The 10852-nt window shown below is 41.1% G+C and overlaps 1 pseudogene; it reads right to left on the bottom strand.

Moving 5' to 3' along the window:
• Positions 1 to 919: 919 nt before the first annotated feature.
• On the bottom strand, positions 920 to 3358 carry LOC100594286 (annotated as a pseudogene).
• Between the last annotated feature and the right edge of the window lie 7494 nt (positions 3359 to 10852).

Below are 10852 nucleotides of genomic sequence, written 5' to 3'. Positions count from 1 at the left end.
ATTTCTCAAAATCAATCTACTTGAATAATCAATAAGCCTGTTTAGAGCTTTCCCAGTCTTACAATTTGTCAGCACACACAATGTGTGTGATGTCATGTGTGACTACACATCCCAAGGCCTTTCTCACTTTTTCTGGTTAATACAGAATGTCCCATAAAGAAAGAATAAAAGGTCAGGTGCGGTGGGTCATGCCTGTAACTCCAGCACTTTGGGAGGCCGAGGCGGGTGGATCACTTGAGACCAGGAGTTCGAGGCCAGCCTGGCCAACATGGTAAAACCCCATCTCTACTGAAAATACAAAAATTGGACGAGCATGGTGACGTGAGCCTGTAGTCCCAGCTACTCAGGTGGCTGAGGCATGAGCATCGCTTGAACCATGGAGGCAGAGGCTGCAGTGAGCTGAGATCGCACCACCACACTCCAGCCTGGGCGACAGGGCGAGACTCTGTCTCAAAAAAAACAGAAACAAAAAACAATAAAAGTTGTATATTTCTTTAAATGAAAGATCAGTAACTTCAATGGCTATTATATTAACCACTTAGTGAAGGTACAACAAAAACTAAACATCCTTATGTTAATTAACTGAAATTATAATAAATTAGTTAAACCACTACTTTTGTCACTTAATGTTTGCAAGTATACTCAAGAAATCAAAATGGCTTCCCATTGCTTGACATTTGCTTTCCAAATACTTCACATTTCAACCCTACATCCCTACAAAGAGAAATAATTCAACATACTTTCCTTACCTAAAAATACTACAGGAGGCTAAAAGGCATTTAGAATTTTTTAGACCTTGAAGAAGAGTGTTACACTTCCAACATGTATTTAACTTATAAATCAGTTTCTATCCTGTGGCATAGCTTCAGTCTAAGTACATCATAGTTGCATTAACTGCGTATTGCTTCATCTTGTCAAGTCAGACAGATTCTGTTGCATCAAGGCTCTTATTCAAGATGTCTTCTTCGTTTGAATTAGGTAGAAGTTCTCCAAAACTACATGGTATTGTTGTCAATCTTTGTTCCACTGGAGGAAACTTAATTAGTTGTGAAAGAGACTTTTCTTTCACCAAGGGACATGCGTAAAGGTGGTTTTGCATATTCAATGTGCACATCATGAGTGTCCAAATAGTTAAGCATATCATCTGTTTGCACATTTTGGGGAGTAGGGCTCAATTCTGGTTTGTGTCTTTCAAGTGTTTCAAGATTAGACAGGTAAGATTCTTCCCTTTTCTTGGAAAGAGATTTCTTCAGAGCCTCATGTCTACTGCAAACAGCCTATAGATTGAAGTCTGATTCTGGAGTAGTTTGTCCATCTACCATAATATCTCCTAGAAAAATGCCACTGTCCACAGGACTATTTGGCTCCAGTTTAAACTGGACTCTAAACTACTGGAACTTAGGGGACCACCTTCCTCCGGAAAAGTTTCATGCCAAATGTAAATATTCTAAAATCAATATCCTTACAACTCTTAGAACTAATTCCACTTGATATCTGAAAAGAATTCCATAATCTAGTTTTATTCGTGGAAGGTTTGTTACAAGAAGCCTGTGTGAATGGTCCAATATTTTCATATACTCCTCTTTACTGCTACCCAACTCATCTATTCCATTGCTGACAGCAGGGGAGTATGTCTTTTTGGCTAGTTTCTAAAAGCTTGGTTGGTAAAGCTGTACATTCCAAATCTTGCTTGCAAATTATTATTATTATTATTTTTTTTTTTTTGAGACGGAGTCTTGCTCTGTTGCCCAGGCTGGAGTGCAGTGGTGCAATCTCGGCTCACTGCAAGCTCTGCCTCCTGGGTTCATGCCATTCTCCTGCCTCAACAGGTGCCCACCATCATGCCCGGCTAATTTTTTGTATTTTTAGTAGAGACAGGGTTTAACCGTGTTAGCCAGGATGGTCTCTATCTCCTGACCTCGTGATCCACCCGCCTCGGCCTCCCAGAGTGCTGGGATTACAGGCGTGAGCCACCGCACCAGGCGCAAATTATTTTCTTACTCAACAAATCAGACTGATTTTGTGTTGGTGGTTCACCTATATGATTGATCACCACATATTTCTGAGGCACACACTTGCAATCTCATTTCAGTCAAATGAGACTGGCCCAAATCTCATACAGTGGTTTAAGAGAAAACCTACTATGCTAAATTCTCTTTGATTATGCAAATCAGGTAGTGATCCCAGCAATACTTCTCTGTGCTCAGTATCCGTTTGAATTGGTTCTGTAGTTCTGTTTTCTTCCATTTCAATAGTTTTTCTCCATGAACTCCTAATTTCCACTGTCAAGTTTTCTGGGTATGGGAAATCTGGTTCCTTGTTAAGAAGAGGTTAGAACCTAGAGAGTCAATTAGTTCCCCTAAATTTACTTATTTTATTTCACAGAGCTGTGGTGAACCAAATAAAACTGCTCCAGCAACCTCTTCTAGCAGATAATCTTGCTTTTTTTTTGAAACTGACCACTTTTTTTTGGCTGGCAGAGACCCTCCAAATGCACTATTCTCTGTTCTTTGCAACATCTGATAATGGAGAATCTTCCACTTCAAAATCTGATATCTTCTTAGAAATTGTTTTATTTTTCTCTTTGGGAGTTCTCATCTTCCTGTCCTTTTCAAGTGGTGTAGCATTGTTTCTATCTGATGATGAAGCTGACTGCAACAAGAAAGGCAGGGCTGTTGGCTAGATCATGTACAGCTCCCAAGGTATCATTGTCTCCTCTCCAACCATTTTCTTGGTTAGGTTGCTCAGGTGTATCTAAGGCCAAAATCTGATACAGTGGTTTCTAAGAGAAACCAGACAATGATAAATTCTCTTTGATTAAGCAACACAGGTAATGATTCTGGCAATACCAGTGAAGCAGGATACTGAAAAAGAATACTCTTTGCATGCACTTCTGAGGCAAGACCAAATGAAAGGGGAGACATAGGTGGTAAAAGATCCACAACTGGAGTTCAACCTTTAATTAGAGTGAAGGAAGACAGACCAAGAAATTCTTTCCACTTCCTATGCCATTCCCCTTGCTTTTCAACCATAGAATGTCTTGTAGTTGTGAGATCTTTTTATTCTATAGCTTATATGCTTCAGATCTGATTATCTTTCCCTCTGAAATTTAGTTCCTTTTTCCAGATAGTGAAGGTCTATTGTCAATCGTGCTTGGTCAGCCTGACTTTCCTATTTCATTACTTTCAAGGCTTCATTAAATAACAGAATAACTGTTAAGAGTTTCCATTTTCCAGACTCATAAACATTTCCTATGTGCAACTGACACATTTGTCTCTCAATTTTGTCAAGAGTCAACTAATAGCATTAGTTCCATCTAGAGCATATCGGTTAGACTAAGGACTGAACTAACAACTTCTCTTTTTCCAGAAACATGAGTATTTCATTCACTGACGTTCACAAAGGCCAAACCTTTCGAGTTTTTTCTTCTGTACTACTTTTGTCATCATAGGGTTCCATTTTTTTTATTTGGTTTTGCAGTTCTATACATCCAGATCTCAAATTTCAGACATACTTAATAATTGTACATTTTCCTGAGATTTTGGGGTAATACAATCTGCTCCTTGCAAAATTTGTAAACATTTGTTATGTGCTAAATGGCATCTGGCATTGCGCTTATGCAAACTTTTTGATTTCACATTAAATGTCTTCAAAACAAAGAATTTTTAGAATTGGTTTTAATATATTTTATTACAACAAATCTTGCAAGATGTTACATCAGATGAATAAACAGAACCACTAGGAGAAATAAATAGTGAACAACAATTTGAGGAAAGCTTCCACATTCAGCAGAAATCCTTGTTAGCCATTCACAGCAATATTTCCTGAATATCGTATCACTTTTTTGGTCAAATGGAGGCCAACAAAATTTAAAAACTTCTTTGGTGAGAGACTGGTCCAGCATTTGAAACAAAAAATAAGAAACTATATGAAAGCCATCACAGTTCGGCTTATCAAACATGTTCACTCCACGATGCTTATTCAACACTCTCTGCAGGCCATGGTCAAAGCTGGGCCTGGCTCAAAGCTGAGTGCCTGTCAATACATTCAGAGATGCTTGTTCTGGAAACAGGTGATCCAGGCCAAGGTCATCCTCATGATAGGCATGGTGACTGCAAAGAAAAAAAGCACAAGCCCTAGCGACTCTTAGGGTCCTCAGGATCCCTCCCTATGGGCAGCCTGAGGTCTCGGAGGTCCCTTCTTTGCCACTGCCTGCATCTGTCTCGCTGGAGCCATTTCACCTCAAAGGGCTGTACAATCTCCAGAAAATGGAGCCTGTCATGGGAATGTGGCCACAGCTGCCTACTTGAAGCCTACAATATGTTCTTAACTAAACAGTGATTAAAGGACAACGTAATTTAAGCTTAAAAGTTCTAATGTTTAAAACATAAGTATCCTGTCAAGCACATTTTTGGACAATGTATATAATCCTTTGGTATAACTACCTTCATTTGGGTAATTTGAAGAACAAATTAATTTATATCCATGAGAATAGATTTTTTTTTAAATGAAGATAATGTGGTAACAATAGACTTCACTTCTGCATCTCTCCAAATTTTATTTAAAAGTGTCAAGATAAATAAAGATTTACAAGTGCCATAATATTAAATTGTTCTAAAGCTCCTAAATGATGGATTTTAGAAAACGTAAGTTAATTTTAAAGGATAATGAAATCACAGTTTATAACAACAATTTTACAGGGAAACAAGAACATTATAAAACTAGGCCCAGCTGGTTTAAGTGATGAATAAACTCTACATAAATAGAACACTGTCTGAAGTTTATAAGAACCAAATTTATATACACTATATGTTTAAATTATGGCTCAATTTAATTGAAGATCTATGTTTTTATTTATATATTTAAATATTATTATAATTAATAAAAACATCCAATTTACAAATTAAGTGTAAGGCATTTAGGTATTTAACTGTTTTGTAAAATAATAAATAAATTAAAAGTCTTAAATGAACTAAAAATCTCATATTTGTATTTTTATTTCCCACTGAGGCAAATTCAGAGAGAACGAATATAGACTTCTTTTAACCCAAACTTTATCAAAAAATAAAAATGTTTCTCCTGCTTGGGAGTATTAATGGGAACTGGATATAACAATAAAATCTCTCCCTCAACTAAATAATATTAAAAGCTTTGTGGAAGGGTTTTATAACCCTTTTTATGATTACTCATTAAGCCTAAAGTTAATTTGCATATCTTTTATTCCTCATATTGTACGTGGAAGGAACATTAAAGTCATTTAACTAAAATTAGATTTTACCTTTTCTCATCCAAAAACATTTTTAAGTGAAAGTATTTATATCAGAAAACAAGAACACCATTAAAATTATTTTTAAGATCTTTGTGATTTTGACAGGGTTCTTTAAACATTTTTTATTTATATATTTTATGTTATTCCTAAGAGTATAATATTCCTTTTGACCAAAAGGTTTTAAACAATTCAGTACTTCAATTTCTTCATTTGCAAATAATCTTTTCAAGTACAAACCTATTATAAGATTCAGTCCTCCAAAGACGTATTTCTTTAATTTTCTTAATGTATTTGCACACCTTACAAGGTTTAATTGATGGCTCAACTCCTCAAGCACTTGCCACTTTCTCCCAGGCTGGAGAGTTTTTTTATTGAAGTGCTAACAAATTTAAGGCACTTGGAATTGCCTTAAATTGTTTTCCCTGAAAGTTAATAAAACCTTTACACCCTTTCCAATAACCTCCATAGACAGGCTCACCTATCTAATGTAGAGATACCTTTTAAAGGAAACCTCTTTCTCTCCTCAGTCATATCACATCCACACCAACATTCAAGGGTCACATGGCTTCTGCAACTGTCATCTATTTAGGCAGCATCAGAAAGGATCAGAAAAAATGGCCATGTTGGTAGAATTAGAGAAACCTCTTGGATTCTCACTCCCTGTTTCTCAATTTGCATGGGCTCGCACATAGGAAAAAGTCTCACAGTTGTGCCCACCCCGCCCCACCCCCCACCGCCCTACACCTCCGGCGCCCAGGAACTGACTCAGCACAAGAAGACATCTTCCACTCCCTGTGATTTCATCTCTGACCTGACGACCAATCAGCACTTCCGACTCACTGGTTTCCCCCCACTGACCAAGTTGTCCTTAAAAACTCTGATCCCCAAATGCTGGGGAGACTGATTTGAGTAATAAAAAAAATCCGGTCTCCCACAAAAAAAAAAAAAAAAAAGTCTCACAATCAAACAACAAAAGAAACTATAGATTTTTGGTCCATCTGTAAATTGCATAGCAACCCCTTAACTTCCAAAGAAAAGGATGAAAAATGAAATTCTATTCAGAAAAGAAAACACTTACCCAGCTGCTTTGAGCATCCTGTGAATTAAAACTTGAACTCACAGGGCACAGTGGCTCATGCCTGCAATTCCAGCACTTTGGGAGGCCAAGGCTGGTGGGTCACCCGAGGTCAGGAGTTCGAAACCAGCCTGATCAACATGATGAACCTTGTCTCTACTAAAAATACAAAAATTAGCAGGACATGGTGGCATGCACCTGTAATCCCAGCTATTTGGGGGGCTGAAGCAGGAGAATCACTTGAACCCGGGAGGTGGAGGTTGCAGTGAGCCGAGATCCTGCCATTGTACTCCACAGCCTAGGCGACAAGAGCAAAACTCCATCTCAAAAAAAAAAAGAAAAGAAAAGAAAACTTGACCTCCAGGGAGCAGCAGTTCTCCAACACTGAAGACAAGCAATACTCCCAAGTTAAAGGTTTTTGTCTCTAGGATCTTTTGTACACCAATCCTGGTTCCCAAACAGTCAAGGCACAACCTCATTCATTTGCCCAGAAGCAGATTAAATCTACACTAATTAACAATGAGAGGAGGTGGAGCAAGATGGCTGAATAGAACCCTCCAACAATTGTTCCCCCCACCCAGCCAGCCCACTCACAGGAACACCAAATTGAACAACTAACCATGCAAGAAACTACTTTCATAAGAACCAAAAATCAAGTGAGTGATCACAGTACCTGGTTTGAACATCACGTCAAGGAAAGAGGCACTGAAGAGGGTAGGAAAGACGGCCTTGAACTACCGACACCACTCCTCTCCCATCCCCTGGCAGCAGCCGCATGGTGCAGAGAATCTGTGTGCTTGGGGGAAAGGGGGCGCAGTGATTGTGGGACTTTGCATTGGAACTCAGTGCTGCCCTGTCACAGCAGAAAGCGACATGAGGTGGAATTCAGATGGCACCCATGGAGGAAGCATTTAGACCACCCCTAGCCAAAGGCAAATCATCCATCCCAACGGTCAGAACCTGAGTTCCACGTAGCCCCACCACCACAGGCTAAAGCACTCTGGTGTCCTAAATAAGCTTGAAAGACAGTCCAGGCCACAAGGACTGCAATTCCTGCCTAAGTCCTGGTGCTGTGCTGGGCTCAGAGCCAGTGGACTTGGGGGGCATGTGACCTTGGCTACCAGCTGCGGTAGCCAAGGGAGTGCTCACATCACTCCTTCAACCCCAGGCAGTGCAGCTGTGAGAGAGACTTCTTTCTGCATAAGGCAAGAAGAGGGGAGAGAGAGTAAAGGGGACTTTGTCTTGCAACTTGGATACAAGCTCAACCACAGTAGAACAGAGCACCAAGCAAAGTTCCCAGGCCCCCATTCTAGGACCTAGCTCCTGGACGACAGTTCTAAACACACTTTGGGCCAGAAGAGAATCCACTGCCTTAAAGGGAAGGACTCAGTCCTGACAAGATTAATTACCTGCCGAATAAAGAGCCCTTGGGCCTTGAATAAACATCACGGGTACCCAGGCAGTACTCGCCGCAGGCCTTGCATGAGACCCAGGACTGTACTGGCTTCAGGTATGACCCAGCACATTCCAGCTGTGGTGGCCATGGGGAGGGACTTCTTCTGCTTGAGGGAAGAGTAAAGGGGACTTTGTCTTGCAGCTTGGGCACCAGCTCAGCCACAGTGGGGTGGAGTACCAAGCAGGCTCCTGGGGCCCCTGATTCCAGGCCTTGGATTCTGGGCAGCATTTCTAGTCCCACCTTGAGCCAGAGGGGAGCCCACTGCCCTGAAGGGAGAGATCCAGGCCTGGCAGCATTCACCACAAGCTGACTGAAGGGCACTTGAGATTTGCATGAACATCAGCAGTAGCCAGGCACTACTTGCCATGGCCCTGGGACAGTGTTGGCCATGAGGAGACCCTCCTTCTGCATGAGGAAAGGAGAGGGAAGAGTGGGAAGGAGTTTGTCTTGTGGCTTGGGTGCCAGCTCAGCTGCAGTACAGCACAGCACCAAGAAGATTCCCAACTCCACACCCTGGTTCCCAAGTGGCATTTCTGAACCTGCCCTGGGGCAGAGGGGAGCTCACTGCCCTGAAGGAAAGGACACAAGCCTGGCTGGATTTGACATTTGCTGACTGAAAAGCCCTTGGGCCTTGAGTTAACGTCAGCAGTAGCAAGGCCATGGGCACCACAGGCCTTGAGTGAGACCCAGTGCTGTGCTGGCTTCACGTCTGACCCAGCATAGTCCCAGTAGTGGTAACCACAGGAGTGTCTGTGTCACCCCTTCCCCAGCTCCAGGCAGTTCACCACAAAGAAAGAGACTCTGTTTTGTCAGGGGATAGAAAGGGAAGAGAATAAGAGGCTCTGCCTGGTATTCCAAGGAATTCTTCTAGCTCTTATCCAAATGAAAGTTAGTATGAAAAGGCTACATAATTATATGTGATTTGGAAAAGGCAAAGGCTATGGAGCAGTAAAAAGACCAGGGGTTTCCAGGAACTTGGGGGGAGGAAGGAGGGTGAGATGAAGGAAATTTAAGGGATGGTAAAACCATATTGTATGACACTGTCATGGTGAATACATGACATTATGCATTATGAAAACCCATAGAACTTTATAGTCCAAAGTATGCAAAGTAGTTATGCACATTTTAAAAATTGTTTAGGAGGTCAGGGAGTCCCAGGATAGAAGGCAGACCATGACAAAAGACTCTTACTGGGTTACAAATGTGAGAAGTAATCACACTGAAAGGAGTTGGGAGAATAACAGCTGACCTGACTAACTTGGGAAATGAACGGGGTCTCTAAGACTAAAGGCAAAAAGGACTGCACATAAGCATCATATACTAGTTAATAAACTTACTTTCCCTGGGGATGTGAGTTAACATACACATATATATTTCTTTGTTCTGTCAGCTTAGAAAGTCTAGAAGCAATGACACCCCTGTAGCAATAGGAATATCTAGTGTCCAGAACTTGGTTTCTAAACCAAGTAAAAGAAACAGGCTTCCTTGGAGAAATGACTGACTCTAGCACTTGGGCAAGAAATATACGAGATGAGCCTGAAGAAGAATTTTAATCTAAGAGAACATGTGGCACCATGACAAAGCTGTGTGTTAGGCACTGAGCAAGAAGCTGAGGTATGAATGAAACCCTTTCCCTGAAGGCAATGGGAATTCATTCATGAAGAAGGGAGATAGACCTGTTTAAAGAGAGTGGCCATGTTTCTGTTCCGCAAACTCACTGAGGTCATTTCCACCTCATGGTCTTGGTTCTTGAGATTTTCACTCCCTGAAAGTCACTTTTTCTGGATTTTCCTGTGGACAGGAACTGTGAGATCTTCTACCAAGAACCAACACCAACTCGTCAACCATGAGGAAGAAGAACCTGCAGCTCTTGTTGAGCCTTCAGAGGACTAACATCTAACTGCAACCTCATAAGAGACCCACAGCTGAAAGCACCCAGCCAAGCCACTCCTGAATTCCTGACCCACAGAAACTGTTAGAGATAACGGATTTATATTATCATTTTAAGCCACTAAGATATTGGGGTTGATTATAATACAGCAATAGATAATTAAATGTTTGTCATGCCCCAGGTGTCAGCAGCCTCAGCATGGTAAGACTAAAAAGGAGGAGGTGCTCGCTGGCTGTTCACTCCCATAACTTTGATAGAGGAATTGGGCTATGGGGGAGTAATCTTTAGCATCTGCACACAAGACAGAGGTGAACTCAACATCAATGCCCTTTTGCTTAGGAACTTATGCTTGGGAACTCATCTTTGCCTTCATAATCTAACAAACAAAACAATAGTATCTTTGGTCATATATTGAGCCTTTAATGTGATGAATCCTCACAATAAGGTAGATATTTTTATCTTTCTTTTTCAGAATGGTGGCTCATCCAAGAAAAAAAATTGACACAATGTTATACAATGGTTAAATGACAGCTACTCTTGACTCTTCAGAGGCCAGACCAGGACAATGAGCAGAGAAGGGAATTATGTCTAGTAGGGGAAGGAATCCAATAGAGAGCAAGAAGTTGAAAATATAAGGGGATGAGAAGTGATTAATGGAACAAAGACCCAGAGGAAGCAACAGATAATGGTGTCAAGAGGCTCAGGGAAAATATTGCCTTGGACAAAGAGAGGATAGTCTCTTTTAAAGAAGATGAGTGTTTTGCAGAAAGTATATCATAATAGTTAAGACCAAAAACTCTGATGTCAGACAGACTTGGATCTGAATGCTGGCTCTGTCACTTATTAATGAAGGCGCAGTTGTGGTCATTCACCTAGTTAGATGCCCAAAATCTGCACTGACTTATCGTCAGGTAAGTCCTTGTCATATGAGACAAAGTGAAAGAGCCCATCTTCTCTGAAGACAGGAAGGCCACGATTTTGCTTCTAGGGTAAAGGCATGTGACCCCCAGTTTATTCTGCTCAAGATCCTAACTCCAGGATTAAGTCACCCACCACGGCCCATGTGTCCTCACCAATGGTTATGGAGTTATGATCCTGTGGTTGGCAGCCCCACCAAGAGGCAGTTCCCCAAAGGGTCATGAAGTACAGACAAAAGCAGTT

The sequence above is a fragment of the Nomascus leucogenys genome, chromosome 13, assembly GCF_006542625.1.
Source record: "Nomascus leucogenys isolate Asia chromosome 13, Asia_NLE_v1, whole genome shotgun sequence".
NCBI lineage: Eukaryota > Metazoa > Chordata > Mammalia > Primates > Hylobatidae > Nomascus > Nomascus leucogenys.
The sequence above is the reverse complement of the archived record's forward strand: the minus strand, read 5'-3'. Positions and strand labels throughout refer to the sequence as shown.